At 37.8% G+C, this 25230-nt stretch overlaps 1 long non-coding RNA gene across 1 annotated transcript in view; it reads left to right on the top strand.

The window, feature by feature from the left end:
• Window positions 1-24557, top strand: part of LOC132346264 (uncharacterized) — a 68664-nt gene extending 44107 nt beyond the window's left edge. The window contains exon 2 of the long non-coding RNA XR_009496044.1: window positions 22353-24557. This is a non-coding gene — a long non-coding RNA (uncharacterized lncRNA). The remainder of the gene's footprint in view (window positions 1-22352) is intronic.
• Window positions 24558-25230: the final 673 nt, after the last annotated feature.

The raw sequence follows: 25230 nt of genomic DNA, 5'->3' as shown, positions 1-25230 counted from the left end.
AGTTACATAAAATAGATAGTTTCTGGACCAAAGCTATAGTTTTAATTTTTTTCTTTTCAATTTCTATTTTCTTGTAGTTAATGATTTGAAAATGACTATTTTAGAAAATAAAAATGTTTTCTTTTTCTTTTGGAGCTTGCAGATAGCTCAGAAAAACAACATTCATTCAGATAAACTTGGTTTTAAGTACAACTATCATGAAATATGTTGAAAGTAATATAGGAAATATTTTGTAAGAAAACAACACAAATTTTTTGAAGGTCAAGGAGAGCTTCACTAATTTTTTCATCTCATTTAATATACAAATTTGGCATAAGGAGAAACTTTAAGAGACGTTTTTTTCAAATTCTCTTAGGATAGAGACTAAACTTAGTGCATCACACAAGGACATTCTTGCCTCCCCATCCTCTCAGTCTTCTCTTTCCTTCCTGCTCTTCAGGAAATCAGCCTTTTCACATTTCCTCCTGTAAGTCATGCTCTCTCTTGCCATTAGTCCTTTGCACATCTTATGCCTTCCTCCTACGTTACGTTTTTCCCATGTTCACAGTTGCCTATTAACTATAACTCATTCCTAAAATTTCAGCTCAGTTATTATGTTCTCTCATTTTTCAGTACTCCCAGAGTCCTAGGTTCCTTTCCTTCATGACAATTCCTATTAATTAGTCATTACTGGTTATTCACTCTCCACAGGTTCTAAACATCACAAAAGCATAAAATTTGTCTTTATTCTTCCTGGCTGGAATCCATTACCTATCAGATTTCTGGTCACAGGGTAGGTGCTTAATATATATTTAATAGAGATACTTATGCAAAATAAGTTAATGAATGGGACTCTCTGAATCAATTAACCTATTTAAATTTCATGCAGTTGTGAGTGTATCTTAAGGGAAAAGAATCAATAGTTTTTGTTTCATGTTGAGATTTGACATAAAACAACAAATTTCAGTAAATCAATTATCCTTCAATTAAAAAATAAATTTTTAAAAGAAATAAACACATTACATTTTCTTTCGATTAAAAAAAATAGCTTTTGTTAAACATGCACCAGTGTTTTAAAAATATAAATTGAGGGCAATGAAGAATCAGAGTTTAAGATTCTTCTCAAAGTCACTGAGCCAGAATCAAAAAAAAACTAGGGTTTAAACCTAGTCTTCCTGCTTCCAACTCCAGGGAAAAACTAATATACTACATTACATATTATAACATTTATTCAAAAAACAACTTTAAAAAATGATATATACTCCACACCATCCTAGGTGCTAGGGATATATAGAGAAAAGACACAGACTACTTCAGACACTACTCATAAAATGTTTACAATAAAGGATGCATGCATTGTGTAGAAAATATTGCCAATGTAGAACTGTAGAAATTATAGAATTATATTGCATAGAATAGAATAATATTGTACAATAAAATTGTAAAAAATGTAGAAATAACAAAATGTTTATTTATAAATTCAACAGAAATACCACACATGCACACATAAACATTTACTAGTTTTTACAGAGACCCTTGAACTTCCCATGTGGCTCAGTGGTAAAGAATCTGCCTGCCAATGTAGGAGATGTGGGTTCCATCCCTGGGTTGGAAAGATCCCCTGGAGAAGAGAATGGCAACCCACTCCAATAATGTTGCCTGAGAAATCCCATGGAGCCTGGCAGGTTACAGTCCATGGGTGTCTCAAAGAGTTGGACATGACTCAGCAACTAAACAACAGAGCACCTCAGACCATTACATATGTGGTCCTTTCTAAAAACTGTGAGTTGTTTGCATAATTTTATTTTCCCATTTTACAAATAAGAAAACTGGCATTAGTTTACCCAAAATTAAATATCTACTTAGGAAACAGAGAAGTTGTGCTGAGGACTAGACTCCTGGTACTGGGTATCCTAGAGGGGGCTCTTCTCAATAAACTCCACTGTATTAAATAATAATAGTGCTTTAGGATAATAGATAATTCAATCTCCTTGGCTGCTAAACAAAGGATAAGTGTTAGTTGCTTAGTCATGTCCTACTCTGTAATCCCATAGACTATAGCCCACCAGGCTTCTCTGTCCATGGAATTATCCAGGCAAGAATACTGGAGTGAGTCGCCATGCCCTCCTACAGAGGATCTTCCAGACCCAGGGACTGAACATGGGACTCCCACATTGCAGGCAGATTCTTTACCATCTGATCCACCAGGGTAGCCCAAGATTCTCTATCAGTTCAGTTTAGTTCAGTCATTCAGTCGTGTCCGACTCTGCGACCCCATGAATCGTAGCACGCCAGGCCTCCCTGTCCATCACCAACCCCCGGAGTTCACTCAGACTCACGTCCATCGAGTCATCGATGCCATGCAACCATCTCATCCTCTGTCATCCCCTTCTCCTCCTGCCCCCAATCCCTCTCAGCATCAGGGTCTTTTACAATGAACACTCAGGACTGATCTCATTTAGAATGGACTGGTTGTATCTCATTCAGTCCAAGGGACTCTCAAGAGTCTTCTCCAACACCACACTTCAAAAGCATCAATTCTTCGGCACTCACCTTTCTTCACAGTCCAACTCTCATATCCATACATGACCACAGGAAAAACCATAGCCTTGACTAGACGAACCTTTGTTGGCAAAGTAATGTCTCTGCTTTTGAATATGCTATCTAGGTTGGTCATAACTTTTCTTCCAAGGAGTAAGGGTCTTTTAATTTCATGGCTGCAGTCACCATCTGCAGTGATTTTGGAGCCCAGAAAAATAAAGTCTGACACTTTCCACTGTTTCCCCATCTATTTCCCATGAAGTGATGGGATCAGATGCCATGATCTTCGTTTTGGAATGTTGAGTTTTAAGCCAACTTTTTCACTCTCCTCTTTCACCTTCATCAAGAGGCTTTTTAGTTCCTCTTCACTTTTTGCCATAAGGCTGGTGTCATATGCATATCTGAGGTTATTTATATTACTCCCAGCAATTTTAATTCCACCTTGTGCTTCTTACAGCCCAGCATTTCTCATGATGTACTCTGCATAGAAATTAAATAAGCAGGGTGACAATATACAGCCTTGACAAACTCCTTTTCCTATTTGGAACCAGTCTGTTGTTCCATGCCCAGTTCTAACTGTTGCTGCCTGACCTGCATACAAATTTCTCAAGAGGCAGATCAGGTGGTCTTTCAGACCCATCTCTTTCAAAATTTTCCACAGTTTATTGTGATCCATGCAGTCAAAGGCTTTGGCATAGTCAATAAAGCAGAAAGAGATGTTTTTCTGGAACTCTCTTGCTTTTTCCATGATCCAGCAGATGTTGGCAATTTGGTCTCTGGTTCCTCTGCCTTTCTAAAACGAGCTTGAACAACTGGAAGTTCATAGTTCACGTATTGCTGAAGCCTAGCTTGGAGAATTTTGAGTATTACTTTACTAGCGTGTGAGATGAGTGCAATTGTGTGGTAGTTTGAGCATTCTTTGGCATTGCCTTTCTTTGGGATTGGAATGAAAATGGACCTTTTCCAGTCCTGTGGCCACTGCTGAGTTTTCTAGCAGCACTTTCACAGCATCATCTTTCAGGATTTGAAAGAGCTCAACTGGAATTCCATCACCTCCACTAGCTTTGTTCTTAGTGATACTTTCTAAGGCCCACTTGACTTCACATTCCAGAATGTCTGGCTCTAGGTCAGTGATCACACCATCGTGATTATCTGGGTCGTGAAGATCTTTTTTTGTACAATTCTTCTGTGTATTCTTGCCATATCTTCTTAATATCTTCTGCTTCTGTTAGGTCCATACCATTTCTGTCCTTTATCGAGCCTATCTTTGCATGAAATGTTCCCTTGGTATCTCTAATTTTCTTGAAGAGATCTCTAGTCTTTCCCATTCTATTGTTTTCCTCTATTTCTTTGTGTTGATCACTGAGAAAGGCTTTCTTATCTCTTCTTGCTGTTCTTTGGAACTCTGCATGCAGATGCTTATATCTTTCCTTTTCTCCTTTGCTTTTCACTTCTCTTCTTTTCACAGCTATTTGTAAGGCTTCCCCAGACAGCCATTTTGCTTTTTTGCATTTCTTTTCCATGGGGATGGTCTTGATCCCTGCCTCCTGTACAATGTCACAAACCTCAGTCCATAGTTCATTCCACTGTATAATCATAAGGGATTTGATTTAGGTCATACCTGAATGGTCTAGTGGTTTTCCCTACTTTCTTCAATTTAAGTCTGAATTTGGCAATAAGGAGTTCACGATCTGAGCCACAGTCAGCTCCTGGTCTTGTTTTTGTTGACTGTATAGAGCTTCTTCATCTTTGGCTGCAAAGAATGTAATCAATCTGATTTCAGTGTTGACCATCTGGTGACGTCCATATTTAGAGTCTTTATAGAAACTAATAAATGTTTAAATATATAGTGAAGTGAAGTGAAAGTTGCCCATTTGTGTCTGATTCTTTGCAACCCCACAGACTATACAGTTCTTGGAATTCTCCATGCCAGAATACTGGAGTTGGTAGCCTTTCCCTTCTCCAGGGTTGTCCGGGGAGTTTGTAATTTCCTTGGTTCTGTCTCGTCACAAGAAAAATGTGAAGGGATGGACCAGTGTTACAGCCCTCGGATGAACCAGTGTTACAGCTCAATGTTACAGCACAGTTTTAATTAGAAAGTAAAGGAAAATAGATCCTCGAGGTGTGAGGGCATGCCAACCCAAAAGACACGAAGAGAAGAGAGGCCCCCAGACCAATTTTGGCTTCTTTTTTATATGTTTTTTCTCCTCCCCCTGGGCCTGTCCTATGCAAATTGGTGTTTGTTTTACCTGAGGTCCTCATTCTGGTCCTCGGACCTTCATTTGTTCTATTTTCACGGGCTTTTCCCTTCCTTGTCTTTTAGCCACTGCCATTTTGGACTCATTTCTCCTATTCTAACTGCCTAACATTTCCACCCTAAAGAGATGTGAAGCCCAATTCTTTGGGAATAGGGGTGTCAAGATCTCTCAGTAGTTCAGCTACTTCTTGCTGAACTGGCATGGCAAGGGGCATTGGGCTTCCCCCTCTTGCTAGTCTCAAGCCTCAGAGTCCTTATAGCAGTGTCCATCTAAAGGTGAGTGGTATTTCATGGTAAGCTGTAGTTTTATATATCCTTGTTGAACTGGCACTACATATTGAAGCTTGTTGACCTGGGCAAAGACAAAATGGGTTAGACAGTTGATAATATGTGGAGCAATCACAAGCAGCATCAATATGACAGAGACTAGTAGTGGCATTCAGTTCAGTTCAGTTCAGTCACTTAGTCGTGTCCGACTCTTTGCGACCCCATGAATCACAGCACGCCAGGGCTCCCTGTTCATCACCAACTCCTAGAGTTCACTCAAACTCATGTCCATTGAGTCAGTGATGCCATCCAGCCATGTCAACCTCTGTCAACCCCTTCTCCTCCTGCTCCCAATCCCATTAGCCAACTCCAACTTTCCCATCGCCAGAAGGATCCCCCAAAGAGAGATTGTAGCCACCCAGAGAACTCTCCAGCTTGTTCTTTGAGATCCTGTGGGGTCTGAATATTTTTCTTGAGGACTGTGAGACTTTCTTTAACTTAGCTGGAGGTATTTAACCATAAACAACACATCTCATTCAACATGGCTCAAGTCCCTCTTTGTTCAGGGATCAGAAGATCTATCTCCTATCCATTTTGGAGTACAACACCTGCCAAGCTGTGTTGGCTCATTAGAGCTGTCCTGAGAAATCTCATCCCAAGAAACTTAATTTTTGGGGTATTCATTAGAATAGCACTCATTTGTAGTTCTGAATATGTATCTGAGATCTCCCAGGGGCTCACAGGTGTATTGAGTGTCCTTTTCTGTTTTCTTTCACAGCTTGACTCGTGGGTAGTGAATCCAGGAAACATGTCCTGGTACTTTGACTGCTGTGGGTAGAAAGTATTACAGGGTAGAGGCTCTTCCATGTGGGCTGGAGTTGAGCCTTTGGGGACCCATCTTTCCAGACGTTAATTAGGACTTAAGTCCCTGGAGCATATAGTGGTGACTCTTTAGAATCTTTTGGGTTCTGGTTGACTCCCCACAAGCATATATCCTGTTAGAATTGCCCAGTGGCCATGGTATAAGACTGGAGGGTCTGAGCCTCTGCATCTAGGAAGAGGTCATTGACTTAAACAAAAGGCCTCCATATAGCATCTCATTAGGACTAAGACTGACCTGTTCCTAAGGGGCAATGCGGGTGTGGAGGAGAGTTATTTGTAAAGCCTCCTTCCATCCCAGGGAGGTCTCCTGGCTTTTTTTTTTTTTTTTAATTGCTGATTTTAAGGCTTGGTTGTCTCTTTCTACTTTTCCTGAAGACTGAGCCCTCCAGGCACAATGGAGATAATAAGTAATGCCCAATGGTTTAAGATCCTTTGGGTGACCTTAGAAGTAAATGATGTCCCATTGTCACTTTGTAATGACCTGGGCAGACCAAATCTAGGAATGATTTCATGGAGCAGTGTTTTTACCACCTCCTCAGACTTCTCAGTCTGGGTGGGAAACCCTTCAATCCATCCTGTGAATGTATCTGTCATGACTAATAGGTATTTATACCCTTGAGAAACTGGCTTCTGGGTGAAGTCCATCTGCCAGTCCTCTCTTGGGTAGGTCCCAAGTTGTTGGGCAGGCTGGGCCAGCTGGAGTCTTCAAGCTCTTTGGGGGTTGTTCAATTGGCAAGTGGGGCAAGAGAAGACCACTAGCCTTATGGTTGTTTGGAAGCCTGTTCCTATGAAGGACCTGTCTAATAATCTTTGGAGGGCCTTTTCCCCTAAATGAGTGGTGGGATGTAAGGAGTTAACCAACTTTCACTGGAGGTTCCCAGGCAGAAAAAGGAGTCTCTCCTTTTGGAACCACCCCATATGATCTTGAAAGCCCTAACTCTTGGCTTTAAGAGTCTCACGTTCAGTATATGAAGGAGTTTCTGGTAAATTAGTCTGTGGAACTAAGGTGGCAACCCTTGTTAGGTCATTGCTCTGTAATGCTGCCCTTTTAGCTGTCTGATCAGCTGCTTGGTTCCTTTGTGCCACGTCCGTGCTCCCTTTTTGGTGTCCTTTACAGTGGGAGACTGAACCTCAGTGGGCAGATGGATTGCCTCCAAGAGTCTAAGGATTTGATCACCATATTTGATTGGGGACCCTCAGGTGGTCAAGTGGCCCCTTTCTTTCCAAATAGCAGCATGTGCATGTAGCACCAGGAAGGCATACTTGGAGTCAGTGTAAATGGCTACTCTTTTTCCTTTTCCCAACTCTAAAGCTCAAGTCAGGGCTATGAGCTCAACTAATCTGGCTGAAGCATCTGGTGGCAAAGGCTTAGCCTCTATGGTCTCTAAGTTGGAGACTACTGCATATCTGGCTCTTCTTTTTCCATCCAAGGCAAGGCTGCTTCCATCAGAGTACCAGATTTCCTCAGGATTGGTCAGAGGATCTTCTGACAATCCCTCTCGGGTTTTGTCCAGTGGTCCAAGGTTTCTAGGCAAGAGTGAAAGTGGAGAGAGCCCTCGGGAATGGCAGGAGGGTGGCTGGGTTAAGAACCTCACAAGGGGATACAATGAGGCCTGGATTTTCCATCAGCACTACCTGGTATCTGAGGATTCTTTGATCAGAAATCCATAAATGGCCTCTCCGATTTAGGCTGGTAAAATAGTTAGTTTGTCCCCAAAAGAGAGTTTTAAAGCATCTTTTATCAGGATTGCAATAGCTGCAAGATTTCAAAGGTAGGGAGGCCAGCCTCAGGCAGCTGGGTTGAGACTCTTGGATAAGTAAGCTACTGGTTGGTGCTCAGGTCCCAACCTTTGAGTTACCACTCCTATCATTTAATGCTCTTACTCTGTTTTTAAAATAGGTTTATAAGAAATTGTTAAGATGTTACCTCTCCTTAAAATTGAAGTAATATGGGAATTTTCCATTAAAATGATGCTAGGTGGAAAATGCCATCTTTAGTATTTTTACATATAAATATTAATTATTTTCCTCTTATGATTTTAATTCTTGCAAAGTGAGTTAAACCTTGATTTGTTCTTATGATTATTTTAATCTAGTTAAATGGAAATTAATAATCAAAAAGATTTATTTTACAGAATGTAAATTTTGACAAATAGCTTTATCTTAATTAATGTATTTCAACGTATTTTATGAAAACAGTATTAAAATTTTATTTTGTTTTTTACTTTGCTTTTTGTAACAATCATCAGTAAGCATGTAAGCATGAAAGCCAATTCTAAATTGGTTTCACTATTAATTGTCATTACCTTTTGTGTTAATTTCCAGCCCATAATTATAGAATGTCAGAATAACAAAAGAATAAAGTTTTTCCTATTTCAAAGAATCTTTACAATTTTAAGAATTATTGTTGATGCTGGTCATATTGAGGGAGAACGCAATACTATAAAAAAATAAAAACTCTATTTGTGTTATTTAATAAGAATTATATAGCATTTATACTTACAAAGGGCATCTCTTTAATCTCCATTTTCTGTGCCAGAATGATGAAAAACAATACACACACACACACACACACACACACACACACACACATTTAAATCATATGAACACAATATATTTGCACTCAGAACAATATATCACAATTCAAAGAATTTTTAACAGCCTACAATTCTCCTTACAACTGTATAGGGATAGAAGGTCCTATTTAAAAATAGATACTCAGCAATTTTCACTTAAACTTTTAACAAATATTTATCTTTGTGTCCCAGATCCAGTTTTTATATAAAAGATCATTGGCTTTAAGAAACTCACAGTAGAAAGGGAACTTAAATTTCATAATATATCATTATAAAAGTGTCATAGGTAAAATTCAATTGTAATGTAGTCATTCAACAAATACTTCATGACCTACTACAGTGTGCATAGGCTTTGACCTTCTGGGGCTTAGAGGGGAGCAGAGGAAACAGCTCAAACACTGTGTGTTCTGCCTAAAAATAGATATTTAATTTTTTTATTTATTATTTTTTAAACTAAAACACAGACATTATTCTTAGTTTTTCGTTGAAGTCCTTTTGTTACCTGATCCAATCTAGAATCCAATAATACATTTAGTTCTTGTGTCTCCTCCTTCTTTAGCCTCCTCCAGTTTTCAAGAATTCTATCTCACTTCGTCTTTCATAACCTTGACACTTTCAAAGAGTACTGAGAAACTATTTTCTAATGCCCCTCACTTTGGATTTCTCTGATGTTCCTGATGAGTATCATAAAAGTCGTGGAAAGTTATGATCAACCTAGATAGCATATTCAAAAGCAGAGATATTACTTTGCCAACAAAGGTTCGTCTAGTCAAGGCTATGGTTTTTCCTCTGGTCATGTATGGGTGTGAGAGTTGGACTGTGAAGAAGGCTGAGCACCAAAGAATTGATGGTTTTGAACTGTAGTGTTGGAGAAGACTCTTGAGAGTCCCTTGGACTGCAAGGAGATCCAACCAGTCCATTCTGAAGGAGATCAGCCCTGGGAGTTCTTTGGAAGGAATGATGCTAAAGCTGAAACTCCAGTACTTTGGCCACCTCATGCAAAGAGTTGACTCATTGGAAAAGACTCTGATGCTGGGAGGGATTGGGGGCAGGAGGAGAAGGGGACAACAGAGGATGAGATGGCTGGATGGCATCACTGACTCGATGGACATGAGTCTGAGTGAACTCCAGGAGTTTGTGATGGACAGGGAGGCCTGGCGTGCTGCGATTCATGGGGTCGCAAAGAGTCAGACACGACTGAGCGACTGATCTGATCTGATCTGAGAAGTACACGATTACAATATATCTTTTTATTGATGATTCTATTCTTAACTACTTGGTCAAGGTGGTATCACACAGGTTTTCTATTGGAAAATCACTATCCTCCCTTTGTCATTAAAAAGTATCTTGGGAGGCACACTTTGGGACTATAAATGTCCTGTATTTTCTCAAACTTTCACCCACAACTTCTAACATTCACCACGCAACAACTATTACTATATTTTACTAATGGTAATTTTTTTCTTTTATCCCTTGCTTCTTCTACATTCATTATTATTTGGTAAGAAAACATTATCTCTTCTCCATGTGTTTATCCATTATTTATTTATATCATGAATATTATTTTATTCTAGAGGTTATAATTGAATACTATTATTATTTTGTTACTCACTTTGCTCTAACTTTGCAATTAAGACATCTTTAAGGTTGGCTCCTTTGCCCTTTTAATGTATCTCTTTCCTTTTTCTGAGTATTTACTTTCTGACATTACAAGACACTCTATAGGCTCATCTTGTATTTTCCCTGCTTCTGCTCTGGAATCAACTACTTCTCCAAAGAGCTATATTCAAACATGGTCTTTAGAAACCAAGATCAGTTGGTTGGTATGTTCATTCTTACTTACACTTACACACACACACACACACACACAAATTCTTGCTGCAAAGATATACAATAGTACCTCATAATATATCATATGGAGTAATATAGATATAATATACTATTATCAGATCAGATCAGAACAGTCTCTCAGTCGTGTCCGACTCTTTGCGACCCCATGAATCGCAGCACGCCAGGCTTCCCTGTCCATCACAAACTCCCAGAGTTCACTCAGACTCACGTCCATCGAGACATCAATGCCATACAGCCATCCCATCCTCTGTCGTCCCCTTCTCCTCCTGCCCTCAATCCCTCCCAGCATCAGAGTCTTTTCCAATGAGTCAACTCTTCGCATGAGGTGGCCAAAGTACTGGAGTTTCAGCTTTAGCATCATTCCTTCCAAAGAAAACCCAGAGCTGATCTCCTTCAGAATGGACTGGTTGGATCTCCTTGCAGTCCAAGGGACTCTCAAGAGTCTTCTCCAACACCACTGTTCAAAAGCATCAATTCTTTGGTGCTCAGCCTTCTTCACAGTCCAACTCTCACATCCATACATGACCACAGGAAAAACCATAGCCTTGACTAGATGGACCTTTGTTGGCAAAGTAATGTCTCTGCTTTTGAATATGCTATCTAGGTTGGTCATAACTTTCCTTCCAAGGAATAAGCGTCTTTTAATTTCATGGCTGCAGTCACCATCTGCAGTGATTTTGGAGCCCCCCAAAATAAAGTCTGACACTGTTTCCACTGTTTCCCCATCTATTTCCCATGAAGTGGTCGGACCGGATGCCATGATCTTCGTTTTCTGAATGTTGAGCTTTAAGCCAACTTTTTCACTCTCCACTTTCACTTTCATCAAGAGGCTTTTGAGGTCCTCTTCACTTTCTGCCATAAGGGTGGTGCCATTTGCATATCTGAGGTTACTGATATTTCTCCCGGCAATCTTGATTCCAGCTTGTGTTTCTTCCAGTCCAGCGTTTCTCATGATGTACTCTGCATATAAGTTAAATAAGAAGGGTGACAATATACAGCCTTGACGAACTTTTTTTCCTATTTGGAACCAGTCTGTTGTTCCATGTCCAGTTTTAACTGTTGCTTCCTGACCTGCATACAAATTTCTCAAGAGGCAGGTTAGGTGTCCGGGTATTCCAATTTCTTTCAGAATTTTCCACAGTTTATTGTGATCCACACAGTCAAAGGCTCTGGCATAGTCAATAAAGCAGAAATAAATGTTTTTCTGGAACTCTCTTGCTTTTTCTATGATCCAGCGGATGTTGGCAATTTGATCTCTGGTTCCTCTGCCTCTTCTAAAACAGCTTGAACATCAGGAAGTTCACGGTTCACATATTGCTGAAGCCTAGCTTGGAGAATTTAGAGCATTACTTTACTAGCGAGTGAGATGAGTGCAATTGTGCAGTAGTTTGAGCATTCTTTGGCATTGCGTTTCTTTGGGATTGGAATGAAAACTGACCTTTTCCAATCCTGTGGCCACTGCTGAGTTTTCCAAATTTGCTCACATATTGAGTGCAGCACTTCCACAGCATCATCTTTCAGGATTTGAAAGAGCTCAACTGGAATTCCATCACCTCCACTAGCTTTGTTCGTAGTGATGCTTTCTAAGGCCCACTTGATTTCACATTCCAGGACGTCTGGCTCTAGGTCAGTGATCACACCATCATGATTATCTGGGTCATGAAGATCTTTTTTGTACAGTTCTTCTGTGTATTCTTGCCATCTCTTCTTAATATCTTCTGCTTCTGTTAGGTCCATACCATTTCTGTCCTTTATCGAGCTCATCTTTGCATGAAATGTTCCTTTGGTATCTCTAATTTTCTTGAAGAGATCCCTTGTCTTTCCCATTCTGTTGTTTTCCTCTATTTCTTTGCATTGATTGCTGAAGAAGGCTTTCTTATCTCTTCTTGCTATTCTTTGGAACTCTGCATTCAGATGTTTATATCTTTCCTTTTCTCCTTTGCTTTTCACTTCTCTTCTTTTCACAGCTATTTGTAAGGCCTCCCCAGACAGCCATTTTGCTTTTTTGCATTTCTTTTCTATGGGAATGGTCTTGATCCCTGTCTCCTGTACAATGTCACGAACCTCATTCCATAGTTCATCAGGCACTCTCTCTATCAGATATAGGCCCTTAAATCTATTTCTCACTTCCACTGTATAATCATAAGGGATTTGATTTAGGTCATACCTGAATGGTCTAGTGGTTTTCCCTATCTTTGCATCATATACCTGCAATGATATATCATAATATATCACTGAAGGAAGGATTTTTGAGCATGTTTGTATATGTGTGTATAAGTGTGTTCTCCTAGCACTGTACCCTGAGAGGGCCTAAAATAATTGACATTTTAGTAGAAATGTCACCAGCTTCCTTCTAGAGGACTAGAAAAGAGCTTTGAATACTTAATTTATTTGCATGTATAGTTGTGGTAATAAAATATGATTTTAAAAATAGATCTATGGAAAATGACAAAACATATAAACTTAACATTGTATAACTGATTATTTTCTTCTAGAGTCAACTGTTCTCCCATTTTCCTAGATGATTACTCTAATGTCTTCTCAAATATCAAAAACGTCCTCCACCATCTTCACTCTTGACTGATAACCTTGCTTCACATTATCTGAGAAAATAGATGTAATTAAAACATCATTTTACAAGTTTCCAAAATGTCTACCACCTACCTGTCCATATATTCTGGCTTCTCTTCTATTACCAACAGATAGATGGATACGTAGATAGACAGACAGACAGAATTTTCTTTGCTTCTAACAGAGGCAAATCACTTACTCAAGGATATTTGACCCAGCAATTGTCTCCTTAGAAGTACAGTAACAATTTTTCTCTCTGTTCAATATTACAACAATATACACATGCTAATGCTTCTATATAATATTGTATATCCTTTCAAAACACCTGGTGATATAAGTGCTTTCTGTAACTCCATTTCTCACCTTTGTTCCACTGAAACTGCTCTCGACAAGGTCACAAATCATCTTCATCTACAATGTTAAATCCAACAGATAATTCTAAATTCTCATTTTATTCAACTCTGTAATTTGACACTGCCTTTATCACTCTTTTCTGCCGGAAACAATTCCTACATTGACTCTCAGATTGGTAATTCATCCTATCTTATTCTCTTTCACTTTGTAGCTGTTCCTCATTTTCGTAACCAAAACAAATCTTACTAACTAAAATGCCCCAGAATTTAGTTCTTAGGTGGACTTTCTTTTCTTCTTAAGTGTATTTCCTTGGTGGCTTTATTTGGGCTTATCCTTTCAGTATATCTGCATGTTTATGGAATGCAAATATAAATACCCAACTTGGAGTTTTCCCTGAATTTCAGAATTATAAATACAATCGACTACTTAACATATCCACTTGGATATATTATCTTAAACCTAAGATGCCAAAATTGATTCCCCCCCCCCCCCAAATCCTTCTACTTTTTTAGGTCTTACCTAGCTCAGCAACTGGTAGTCTAATCTTCAATTGTTAAAAACCTTGGAGATGTCCTTGACTTCTCTTTCTCTCACAGATTCCATCTAGTCCTTAAGCAAATATTGCTGGCTTTAAAGCTACATCAGGATTTGACCATTTCTCATAATTTCCACTGCTATACCCCCAGACCAAGCTACCATAATTTTTCACCCTAATTATACACTATTTCCTAGTGTGTTTCTATGCTAGAATCTCTTTTCTGGTGCTGTGTAGTCTCAACACAGAAAACCAAGCAAGCCTTATAAGAGGTATTTACAGAGAACTCTTTTCTAGTGTATAGAAGGAAAGAAACCACAGATGGATTAAAATGCAGCTAAGTGTATAGTCAATAATATAGGAGTTGAGACAAGCCCTTGTTTGTGACTTCTAATGTCTCTGTAAATAAGTTAGGAAGTCATTTGCCTGAAGAAAGTCAAGGGGAGATGTGAGGATGTGAAATATAAGATAATTAAATTTTAAACAGTAGCTGTGAAGAAAAGAAAAATAATAGAGCAGGGAAATGTATAAGCAACATAACAATTTAAATCTTGTTTCAGTTTGTGCATCATACTTTTGTATTAGCACTAGTCTGGGTGATTTGTTGATTTTTGTTCAGCTCAATTTAACTATCAGGGAACAGAAAACTAAAAAATGGCCAGTTTAAATCATCCAGGGTGGATTTTTTTCCCACCTGGAGTTACCATGGAAAAACACCAGAAAATGTGAGTTGAAGATATTGTCAACAGAGTAAAATCTTGGATGGTCTGAAAATACAAGCCAAGAAAACACAGATGTGATGGTAAATTTTATATGTCAACTTGCCTAGGCTAAGTGATGCCCAGATAGCTGGTAAAACACTATTTTGGGGTGTGTCTGACAGGATGTTTTTAGAAGAGATAATTATTTGAATCAGTAAACTGAGTAAAGATCCACCCTCACCAGTGTGGTAGGCATTACCCAAACTCCTGAGGTACCCAATAGAACAGAAAGTAGAGCTAATTCCCTTTCTTTTCTTGAGCTAGGACGTCATTCTACTCCTGTTCTCAGATATCAAAGTTCCACATTTCTAGGTCCTGATATATATATATATATATATATATATATATATATATATATCAGGATATATATATATATATATATATATATATATATATATATATATATAGAGAGAGAGAGAGAGAGAGAGACATATATATATAGGCATAGATATAGATACATTTCACCAAAGGAAGGATGGGAGAGGGGAGTAAGAGAGAAAGAAAGGAAGCAAGGAGAGAAAGACTAGAATAAGCTGAGAAACTAAGAGCCAGGTTATTTTTCAGCAGCAGCAGTGGTATAGGGATCAATGACATAATTTTTTTTTTATTTTATTTTTTAACTTTACAATATTGTATTGGTTTTGCCATATGTAAACATGAATCCGCCACATTTCACTGTATGAAATTCTATACTTGACTGAATTAGTAATTTTAGAGAGACAAAGATTCAGAAAGTTTGCATTCAATATACTTTATCTAAGGAAGTTACTTGAAGAATGTACTTTAGTCAAATAAGTGTGAAGACTAAAAGAAGGAAAAAAATGGGATTACTTCAAAACTTTAATACAAATGAAGTTCAGAATGACATAACAGTTTATGATAGATCTGAGTAGTAACCATCCAAAATAAAATAGGAAATCAAAAGCTTCCAAATTCAAGTAACAGAAGAAAAACCTAAAACATATCAGCCACAAGTTTAAGAAGATATTTGTATATAATTCTAAGAAACCAAAAACAATTTAAAATCTCAATAATATAATATCTAAAATATTATATATTATATAATTTAAAATCTCAATAATGTACATAATATATTATATATTAGTAATATTATAATATTAATAATATATGTTAATAATTTAATAACATTTTATCATATATAAATTATAATATATAATTGTATAAATAATATATATCATATATATTATTGAGATTTTAAATTATATAATATATAATACTACAGATATTACATAGTATATTACTGAGATTTTAAATTGCTTTTGGTTTCTCACTTAGAAATATATATAATAAGTATATATAGTATATATTATTCTGTATAGTATAATAACTGGAGAGAAAAACTACAACAAAGTTGCAACCCAAATATTAAGTAAACTGACCTGCCAAATCTTAAATCACTGATACACTAGGACCATGTGTTTTCAGGGCTTCCCTGGTGGCTCAGAGAGTAAAGAATATTTCTGCAATGTAGATGACCCAGGTTGAGTCCTTCCATTGTGGAGATCCCCTGAAGAAGGGAAAAGCTACCCACTCCAGTATTCTTGCCTAGAGAATACCATGATCAGAGGAGCCCGGTGGTCTACGGTCCATGGAATCCCAAAGGGTTGGACATGATTGAGTGACCAACACTTTCAACTTTTTTACTTTTATGTGTTTTTGATGCCACAAGGTTATAATGAATCTATGAGAAAGAAACAATAACTTATCACTCTGCTTGCTATTATACTGCATAGTAAGGGCTTCCCACAGGGCTCAGTTGGTAAAGAATCTGCCTGCCATGCAAGAGACTCGGGATTGATTCATGGGTCAGGAAGATTCCCTGGAGAAGGAAATGGCAACCCCCTCCAGTATTCTTGCCTGGAGAATCCCATGGACAGAGGATCCTGGCAGGCTACAGCCCATGGGGTCGCAAGAGTCTGATACGACTTAGCAACTAAAGAGAGAGAGAGAGAATGTTTCATTGTAAAGTAAATCCTCTTATTTGTTTTTTAACATTCAAAGTTGACCTTGAGATCAAACAAGAGTGTTTAAATAGAGTTTAACAAACAAACTCATAGGAAAAAATATCTTATTTGTGGTTACCAGGGGCAGGAGGGTGAGGAGAGGAGGAAATGGATGAAGGCAGTCACAGGGTACAAACATCCAGTTACAAAACAAGTTCTAAGGATAAAATGTATAACATGAATATAATTAACACTGTCATCAGTAATATATGACAGTTGTTAAGAGAGTCAAAACTAACAGTTCTCACCACAAGGAAAAAGAAATTTTTCCTATTTCTTAACTCTATAATTCTTTGCTGGGAGAAATATCAATAACCTCAGATATGCAAATGACACCACACTTATGGCAGAAAGTGAAGAGGAACTTAAGAAACAATTGATGAAGGTGAAAGAGGAGAGTGAGAAAACTGGTTTAAAACTCAACATTCAAGAAATGAAGATCATGGCATCTGGTCCCATCACTTCATGGCAAACAGATGGTGAAACAGTGGAAGAGAGACAGACTTTATTTTCCTGGGCTCCAAAATCACTACAGATGGTGACTGCACTGATGAAATTAAAAGACGCTTGCTCCTTGGAAGAAAAGCTATGACCAACCTAGACAGCATATTAAAAAGCAGGGACATTTCTTTGCTCACAAAGATCTGTATAATCAAAGCTACAGTTTTTCCAGTAGTCATGTATGGATGTGAGACTTGGAGCATAGAGAAGGCTGAGTTCCAAAGAATTGATGCTTTTGAGTTGTGGTGTTGAAGGAGACTCTTGAGAGTCCTTTGGACTGCAAGGATATCAAACCAGTCAATCTGAAATGAAATCAATCCTGAATATCCATTGGAGGAACTGATGCTGAGGCTGAAGCCCAGTATTTGGCCACCTGATGTAAACAGCTGACTCACTGGCAAAGACCCTGATGCTGGGAAAGATTGAAGGCAGGAGGAGAAGGGGATGACAGAGGATAAGATGGTTGGATGGCATTACAGACTCAATGGACATGAGTTTGAGCAAGTTCTAGGAGATGGTGAAGGACAGGGCAACATGGCATGCTATAGTCCATGGAGTCACAAATAGTTGGACACAACTGGGTGACTGAACAACAACAACAAATTAAAGGACACTCCTTGGAAGAAAAGTTATGACCCACCTAGACAGCATACTAAAAAGCAGAGGCATTACTTTGCCAACAAAGTTCCATCTAGTCAAGGCTATTGTTTTTTCAGTAGTCATATATGGATGTGAGAGTTGGACTATAAAGAAAGCTGAGCACTGAAGAATTGATACTTTTGAACTGTGGTGTTGGAGAAGACTCTTGAGAGTCCCTAGGACTGCAAGGAGATCCAACCAGTCCATCCTAAAGGAGATCAGTCCTGAATATTCATTAGAAGGACTGATGCTGAAGCTGAAACTCCAGTACTTTGGCCACCTGATGCGAAGAGCTGACTCATTGGAAAAGCCCCTGATGCTGGGAAAGATTGAAGGCAGGAGAAGGGGATGACAGAAGATGAGATGGTTGGATGGCATCACCGACTCAATGGATATGAGTTTGAGTAAACTCCAGGAGTTGGTGATGGGCAAGGAGGCCTGGCTTGCTGCTGTCCATGGAGTCATAAAGAATTGGACCCGACTGAGCAATTGAACTGATGAGATGATGGATATTCACTAAACTTTATTGTGAGAATAATTTCATGATGTATATAAGGCAAATCATTATGCTTCAAAATCATTTGAAGATGTATTATATACATCTTCAAGGTGCACAGTGCTATGTATCTATTACATTTCAGTAAAAATGAGGCAGGTACAATGTTAAAATAATAAATAAGGTTTAAAAATAAAATCAATATTACATATTCTTAAAATTTAGTAAAACAGTTGACAAAAGTTGAGGTTTGAAAAAGAAAGAGAGGTGTGGAGGAAAAGTTGTGACTAATAAAACACAACAGACAGAGTTGTAAAGTTTAAGAAGGAAAGAATATATGGTACAAAGTCAAACATTAAAATAACTATTAGTTATTGGAAGTTAATCAAGGATATGAAAGGGTAAATTTAAAATAACTACATTAAGTATAAAGAGTGGAGGGGTGAAAATGGTAGATAAGTATGTGAATGAAAAATCTTTCTTTTCACAGAGTAAATAAATAATTCCTAGATAAAAATAATGTTTTATTCCTATGATTTATTTTTCAAGGAATAATCATCAATAGGAATAAAAAGTAGATATTAAAAATGATTTCTTCTAGGGGAAGGGACTGAGGGCTTAAAGGCTTAAGCTGGAGCTGGAGGTGGCTAGCTTTTTACTGTATTAATAGACTTTGTGTTGCTTTTACTTCTGTATTGCCATGTGCATATATAATTCATGGACAGAGGAGCCTGGCAAGCTATAGGCCATGAGGTCACAAGAAGTTGGACATGACTGAGCATTCACACACATATAACTGTGTTACAACAAATAGGTCAGTCTTTTTCTCAGATGGTTGTATAAAAGCATCTTGCCTTGATATCTTCTCTAGCCATGGTATAAGTCACCCAGGAAAAATCCAGAGCAGGAGGAGACTTAGGAACTACTCAGCTATGGTGATACTTTAACTATAAAGCCAGAGTTGAAGTTTAGAGAAAATAGCTAAAATAGTAGAGAACTAGTGTGTATGTGCTTAGTCATTCAGTCATGTTCGATTCTTTGCAACCCCATGGACTGTAGCCTGTCAGGCTCCTCTGTCCACGGAATTCTCCAGGCAAGAATACTGGAGTGGTTAGCCATTCCAGACCTATGGATCAAACTGGGTTTCCTGCACTGAAAGTGGATTCTTCACCATCTGAGAAACTAGGGAAATGCAGAGAACTAGTAGGTACTAAAAATTCACTAAAACAAGCAGAGCCTAGAACCAAAAAGTAGATAGTCACAAAATATGGATATGAGAGAAAAGAATACTGATAAGCCAGTCTGAATTTGTTTGAAGCTTCTGTCTATTCATTGGATCCTCAAGTGCTAACTGAGATGGGAAGTATTATAGCCAGTTAGAGACTGGGACAAAAATAATGAAATCACCAGGAAGTTCCCCAAATGATTCTTGCCTAACAATTTTATGGTCACTGCTTTAAGTAATATGAATTAGAAACTACTGAAGTCAGTGTCTACTTTCTTAACTGGTATAATTCATTCTCATTATTCATAGTTATTATGCTCTATAGAGGGCTTCACAGGTGGTTCACTGTTAAAGAAACCACCTTTCAATGCAGGAGACTCAGGAGACATGGGTTTGATTCTGGGTCAGGAAGATTCCATGGAGGAGGATATGGCAACCCACTCCAGTATTCTTGCTTAGAAAACCCCACAGACAGAGGAACCTGCTGGGTTACAGTTCATATGGTTTCAAAGAGTTGGACACAACTGAAGCGACTGAGCATGCATGCTCTATAGAGTCACTATGAACACTGCATTAGAGCATATTGAACCACTGCTCCCAGGAGAAATACAGGGTTAGGTTCCTATGAGTCTTTGGTCACAACATGTTCATCCACAGAATGATATATAGTCTTGTTTTATATGTGTTCTATTTACAGGCACTTCATTAAATAGATATTGCTGAATCATTAACATTGAACTCATGGCCAGCAGCACTGTAACTCATACTTGAATAAAGCTTATCTACCATGTTTACTGATATTTTCTCAGTAAGGAATGTCACAGCTTTTTTTGTATTTACAGACACTAGAATACATTTGCACTATGCTTTTAAACAATGAAGTCACTATCCACAAAACATGAAAATTGAGAAATATTGCACTAAACAGATCATGGAAGGGACATTTGCTCACTGTATGATAGTTGAAACAAGAAAGCAGAGAATCACTTTGTTCCAAGTCATTTGAGAATGTGCTTTGACCTTAGATGGAAAAGTACAAAAACTCGACTAAGACTTTTGATCTCTGAGCATGCCTGCAAATGACTGCAAAAGTGCCATCAATATCAATTTTGGAGTTTACAAATAAATTTTAGCAAGAAGATGAATTCTTATATATGAAATCTATAAATAATTATGATTACTATGGCTTTCCTGGTGGCTCAGATGGTAAAGAATTTGCTTGCAATGCAGGAGACCTGGGTTTGATCCCTGGGTCAGGAAGATCCTCTGAAGAAAGGAATGGCTTCCTACTCCAGTATTTCCTGGAGAATGCCATGGACAGAGGAGCCTGGCAGGCTACAGCCCATGGGGTCTCAGGCTACAACTGATCAACTAACACTTTCGTTCTTGGCTTCCCAGGTGGTGCTAGTAGTAAAGAAACCACCTACCAATGCAGGCAACATAAGAGATGTATGTTGGATCCCTGGGTCAGGAAGATCCCCTGGAGGAGGGCAGACAACTCACTCCAGTGTCTCTTGCCTGGAAAATTCCATGGACAAAGGTGTCTGGTGGGCTACAGTTTGTGGAGTGGCAAAAAGTCAGACATGAGTGAACATGCACACACACACACACTGTATATATATATACATACTTATATTCCCATATATATCTGAAGTTTTACACTAAGGTGTATGTGTGTAACCTAAAAAATTCAAAAGTATCAGCAAATGCATTTCATCTCCCTGATATTTTTTACTCAGATATTAAAGAAAAAGGATTACTACTCTTAATGTGATAAGAGCAACATCTTTGTTTTTCAGCCTGGTGCAATTGACATAAAATTTGAAAAATTTTTTCAAGGCTGGGCAAGTATCTAGGAAGTGTTATAATAATGATGATGACAGTCATAAAAATATTTTATGCAGTTTATTTCACATGAAAATTAACATGTGCTTTTCATATTGCCATCCCATAATTAATGCCATATGTCTTTTTTATTGAAAAGACAGTTTGGGATGATGTAGCAGCAGAAAATTATTTCTAGCCTGCTTTAAATTATATTACTTACAAAAACATCATTTCCTGAAAACACTAGGAGAATATTACCATTTTCCTTTATAATCAGATGTTATGTCTACATTGACATATTTAGTCATTGTTTACACAGAAAAGTAGCAATTAATACAAACAGTCTATCCTTCCTTTTCCACCTCCTTTTTTATCCATTCTGTAAGTATCTTTTCCTTTAGTGACCTGATCATTCAGTAGTTTTGGGACAACATTTTTTACTGTGTTTTTCTTAAAATAATCACTCAAGATGTTTACATACTGTTTAGCTCCTTACATTCTGATTACATTCAACATGTATATCTTTTCACATTTTTCACCATCTTTTTAAAAAAATAAACTTTGAGATATGAATACAGAAATAAAGCATGCTGTTTTTAATTATACAATTAACGAACTTGGGTAATGTATACTCCTGTTTAACCCCTATCAAAATTAAAATATAAAGCATTTCTACCAACCCCAAATTTTCTGGAGTGCCTCTTTGCAGCCAGTGCAATGTATCTATGAAATTCAGACTTACTTTCTGCTACTAAAGATTGTTTTGACTTTCTAACATTTCATATAAATAGATTCATACACTATGAACTTGTATTCATCTGGCTTATTTCCTACAGCATACTATTTTTTATATTCATCCATATTATTTTCTATATCAGCAGCTTGTTTCTTTCTGTTATTTAGAAGTATTCCATTGTATGAATTTATGAAAATATGTTTGTTAAATTTCTTGTTATTAAATATTTAGGTTGCTTTCAGTTCTTGACCCTTATCAATAAAGCTTCTATGAATATTATTGTACAAGTTTTTTTAATGAATGAATGTTTTCACATCTCTTTGATAACAGTGAAAGAAGAGATGGCAAGAATACACAGAAGAACTGTACAAAAAAGATCTTCACAACCCAGATAATCACGATGGTGTGGTCACTGACCTAGAGCCAGATATCCTGGAATGTGAAGTTAAGTGGGCCTTAGAAAGAATCACTACAAACAAAGCTAGTGGAGGTGATGGAATTCCAGTTGAGCTATTCCAAATCCTGAAAGATGATGCTGTGAAAGTGCTGCACTCAATATGCCAGCAAATTTGGAAAACTCAGCAGTGGCCACAGGACAGGAAAAAATCAGTTTTCATTCCAATCCCAAAGAAAGGCAATGCCAAAGAATGCTAAAACTACTGCACAATTGCACTCATCTCACACGCTAGTAAAGTAATGCTCAAAATTCTCCAAGCCAGGCTTCAGCAATATGTGAACCGTGAACTTCCTGATGCTTAAGCTGGTTTTAGAAAAGGCAGAAGAACCAGAGATCAAATTGCCAACATCCACTGGATCATGGAAAAAGCAAGAGAGTTCCAGAAAAACATCTCTTTCTGCTTTATTGACTATGCCAAAGCCTTTGACTGTGTGGATCACAATAAACTGTGGAAAATTCTGAAAGAGATGGGAATACCAGACCACCTGATCTGCCTCTTGAGAAATTTGTATGCAGGTCAGGAAGCAACAGTTAGAACTGGACATGGAACAACAGACTGGTTCCAAATAGGAAAAGGAGTTCATCAAGGCTGTATATTGTCACCCTGTTTATTTAACTTATATACAGAATACATCATGAGAAACGCTGGACTGGAAGAAACACAAGCTGGAATCAAGATTGCCGGGAGAAATATCAATAACCTCAGATATGCAAATGGCACCAGCCTTATGGCAGAAAATGAAGAGGAACTCAAAAGCCTCTTGATGAAAGTGAAAGTGGAGAGTGAAAAAATTGGCTTAAAGCTCAACATTCAGAAAATGAAGATCATGGCATCCGGTCCCATCACTTCATGGGAAATAGATGGGGAAACAGTGGAAACAGTGTCAGACTTTATTTTTCTGGGCTCCTAAATCACTGCAGATGGTGACTGCAGCCATGAAATTAAAAAACCCTTACTCCTTGGAAGGAAAGTTATGGCCAACCTAGATAGCATATTCAAAAGCAGAAACATTACTTTGCCAACAAAGGTTCGTCTAGTCAAGGCTATGGTTTTTCCTGTGGTCATGTATGGATTTGAGAGTTGGACTGTGAAGAAGGCTGAGCACCAAAGAATTGATCCTTTTGAACTATGGTGTTGGAGAAGACTCTTGAGGGTCCCTTGGACTGCAAGGAGATCCAACCAGTCCATTCCGAAGGAGATCAGCCCTGGGATTTCTTTGGAAGGAATGATGCTAAAGCTGAAACTCCAGTACTTTGGCCACCTCATGCGAAGAGTTGACTCATTGGAAAAGACTCTGATGCTGGGAGGGATTGGGGGCAAGAGAAGAAGGGGACGACAGAGGATGAGATGGCTGGATGGCATCACTGACTCGATGGACGTGAGTCTGAGTGAACTCCGGAAGTTGGTGATGGACAGGGAGGCCTGGCGTGCTGCTATTCACGAGGTCGCAAAGAGTCGGATATGACTGCGAGACTGATCTGATCTGATAATAGGTACACATTTAAAGATACTGTCAAATAGTTTTCCAAAGTGGCTCTATCATTTTGCATTCTTACCTGCAATGTATAAGTGTTAAAGTGGCTGTGCATCCTTGCTAACACTTGTTATTTCAATGTCAGCCATTCTAATAGGTGAGGAATTTTATCTAATTGTGTTCTTAACTAAATTTTCCTGATTACTAAAGATGCTAAGCATCTTTTCAATACTTACTTCACATTCATATATCTTACTTTATGAAATGTTTGTTTCAGTGTCTTGATTTTGCCCATTTCCCACTGCACTGATTTATTTTTCATTCTGTGACAACTGTCTATCTATGTATCTGGATATCTCTCTCTACATAATATAGACTATATAGATTACATAAATGTCTGTGTAAAGTTTTGAATCATAGTGCTATTTCTCTAACTTTGTTGTTATTTTGCAAAATTGCTTTAACTATTTTAGGTTGTTTGGATTTTCAATCAATTTGGCAATATCTTACCATATATTTAGGACTCTGGTTTTTCTCGGTATTATTTTGTAGTTTCCAGTGTGTATGACTGGTACCTATTTTGATAAATGTCTCTATTTCATATTTCTTAGTATGTTATTCCTTTATAAATTAGCTTCTACAATCATTTTATATTGTATATTCAGAAATAATCACATCTAGAAAGGGCATTGATAGAGTTAATCTAATTACATAGCTAAGCCAAGTATCTATTAGATCTTTGAATCTACTCTATATCCTCACAACTCAATGACAGTTTAATATCCTTGACTATTTCCAATAATAACACTCTTCTTGTTAAAGCAAACCGTTATAGCATTTTTAAGTGACTCTGAATATTAGAAGGAGATTTTTTTTAAGTTAAGGTGAAATTTATAGTCTTAGTTTTTCATCTACTTCCCACTCCCTGAAAGCCTAAAAAAAAACAATTCTAATTGGTGCATAATATAAAAGTCCCTAAAATATTTGAAGACCACTATTAAGTTTATTTATTTATTTATTTTTGTTTTGTGATTGGCCTTTCTTTCAGGCCAGTACCCCAGTTACTAATTATGTGGTCCGAGGTCCCAACAATCCATGTATTAGACAAGTTCCAGCATACGAATATCTCCTCTCAAGGGTGATGTTCAGAAGTAAACACAGTGCTTACATTTTGGCCTTTATAGTATTAAATATATTGGGAAGATCATCTCCCTAAACTCTGACAATTCTAGATTTTCACAATTTGGTTCCAAGCATATTCAACAATTAGATATCT

This window comes from Bos taurus, chromosome 1, assembly GCF_002263795.3.
Source record: "Bos taurus isolate L1 Dominette 01449 registration number 42190680 breed Hereford chromosome 1, ARS-UCD2.0, whole genome shotgun sequence".
Taxonomy (NCBI): Eukaryota; Metazoa; Chordata; class Mammalia; order Artiodactyla; family Bovidae; genus Bos; species Bos taurus.
This window is presented reverse-complemented; position numbering and strand designations above follow the sequence as displayed.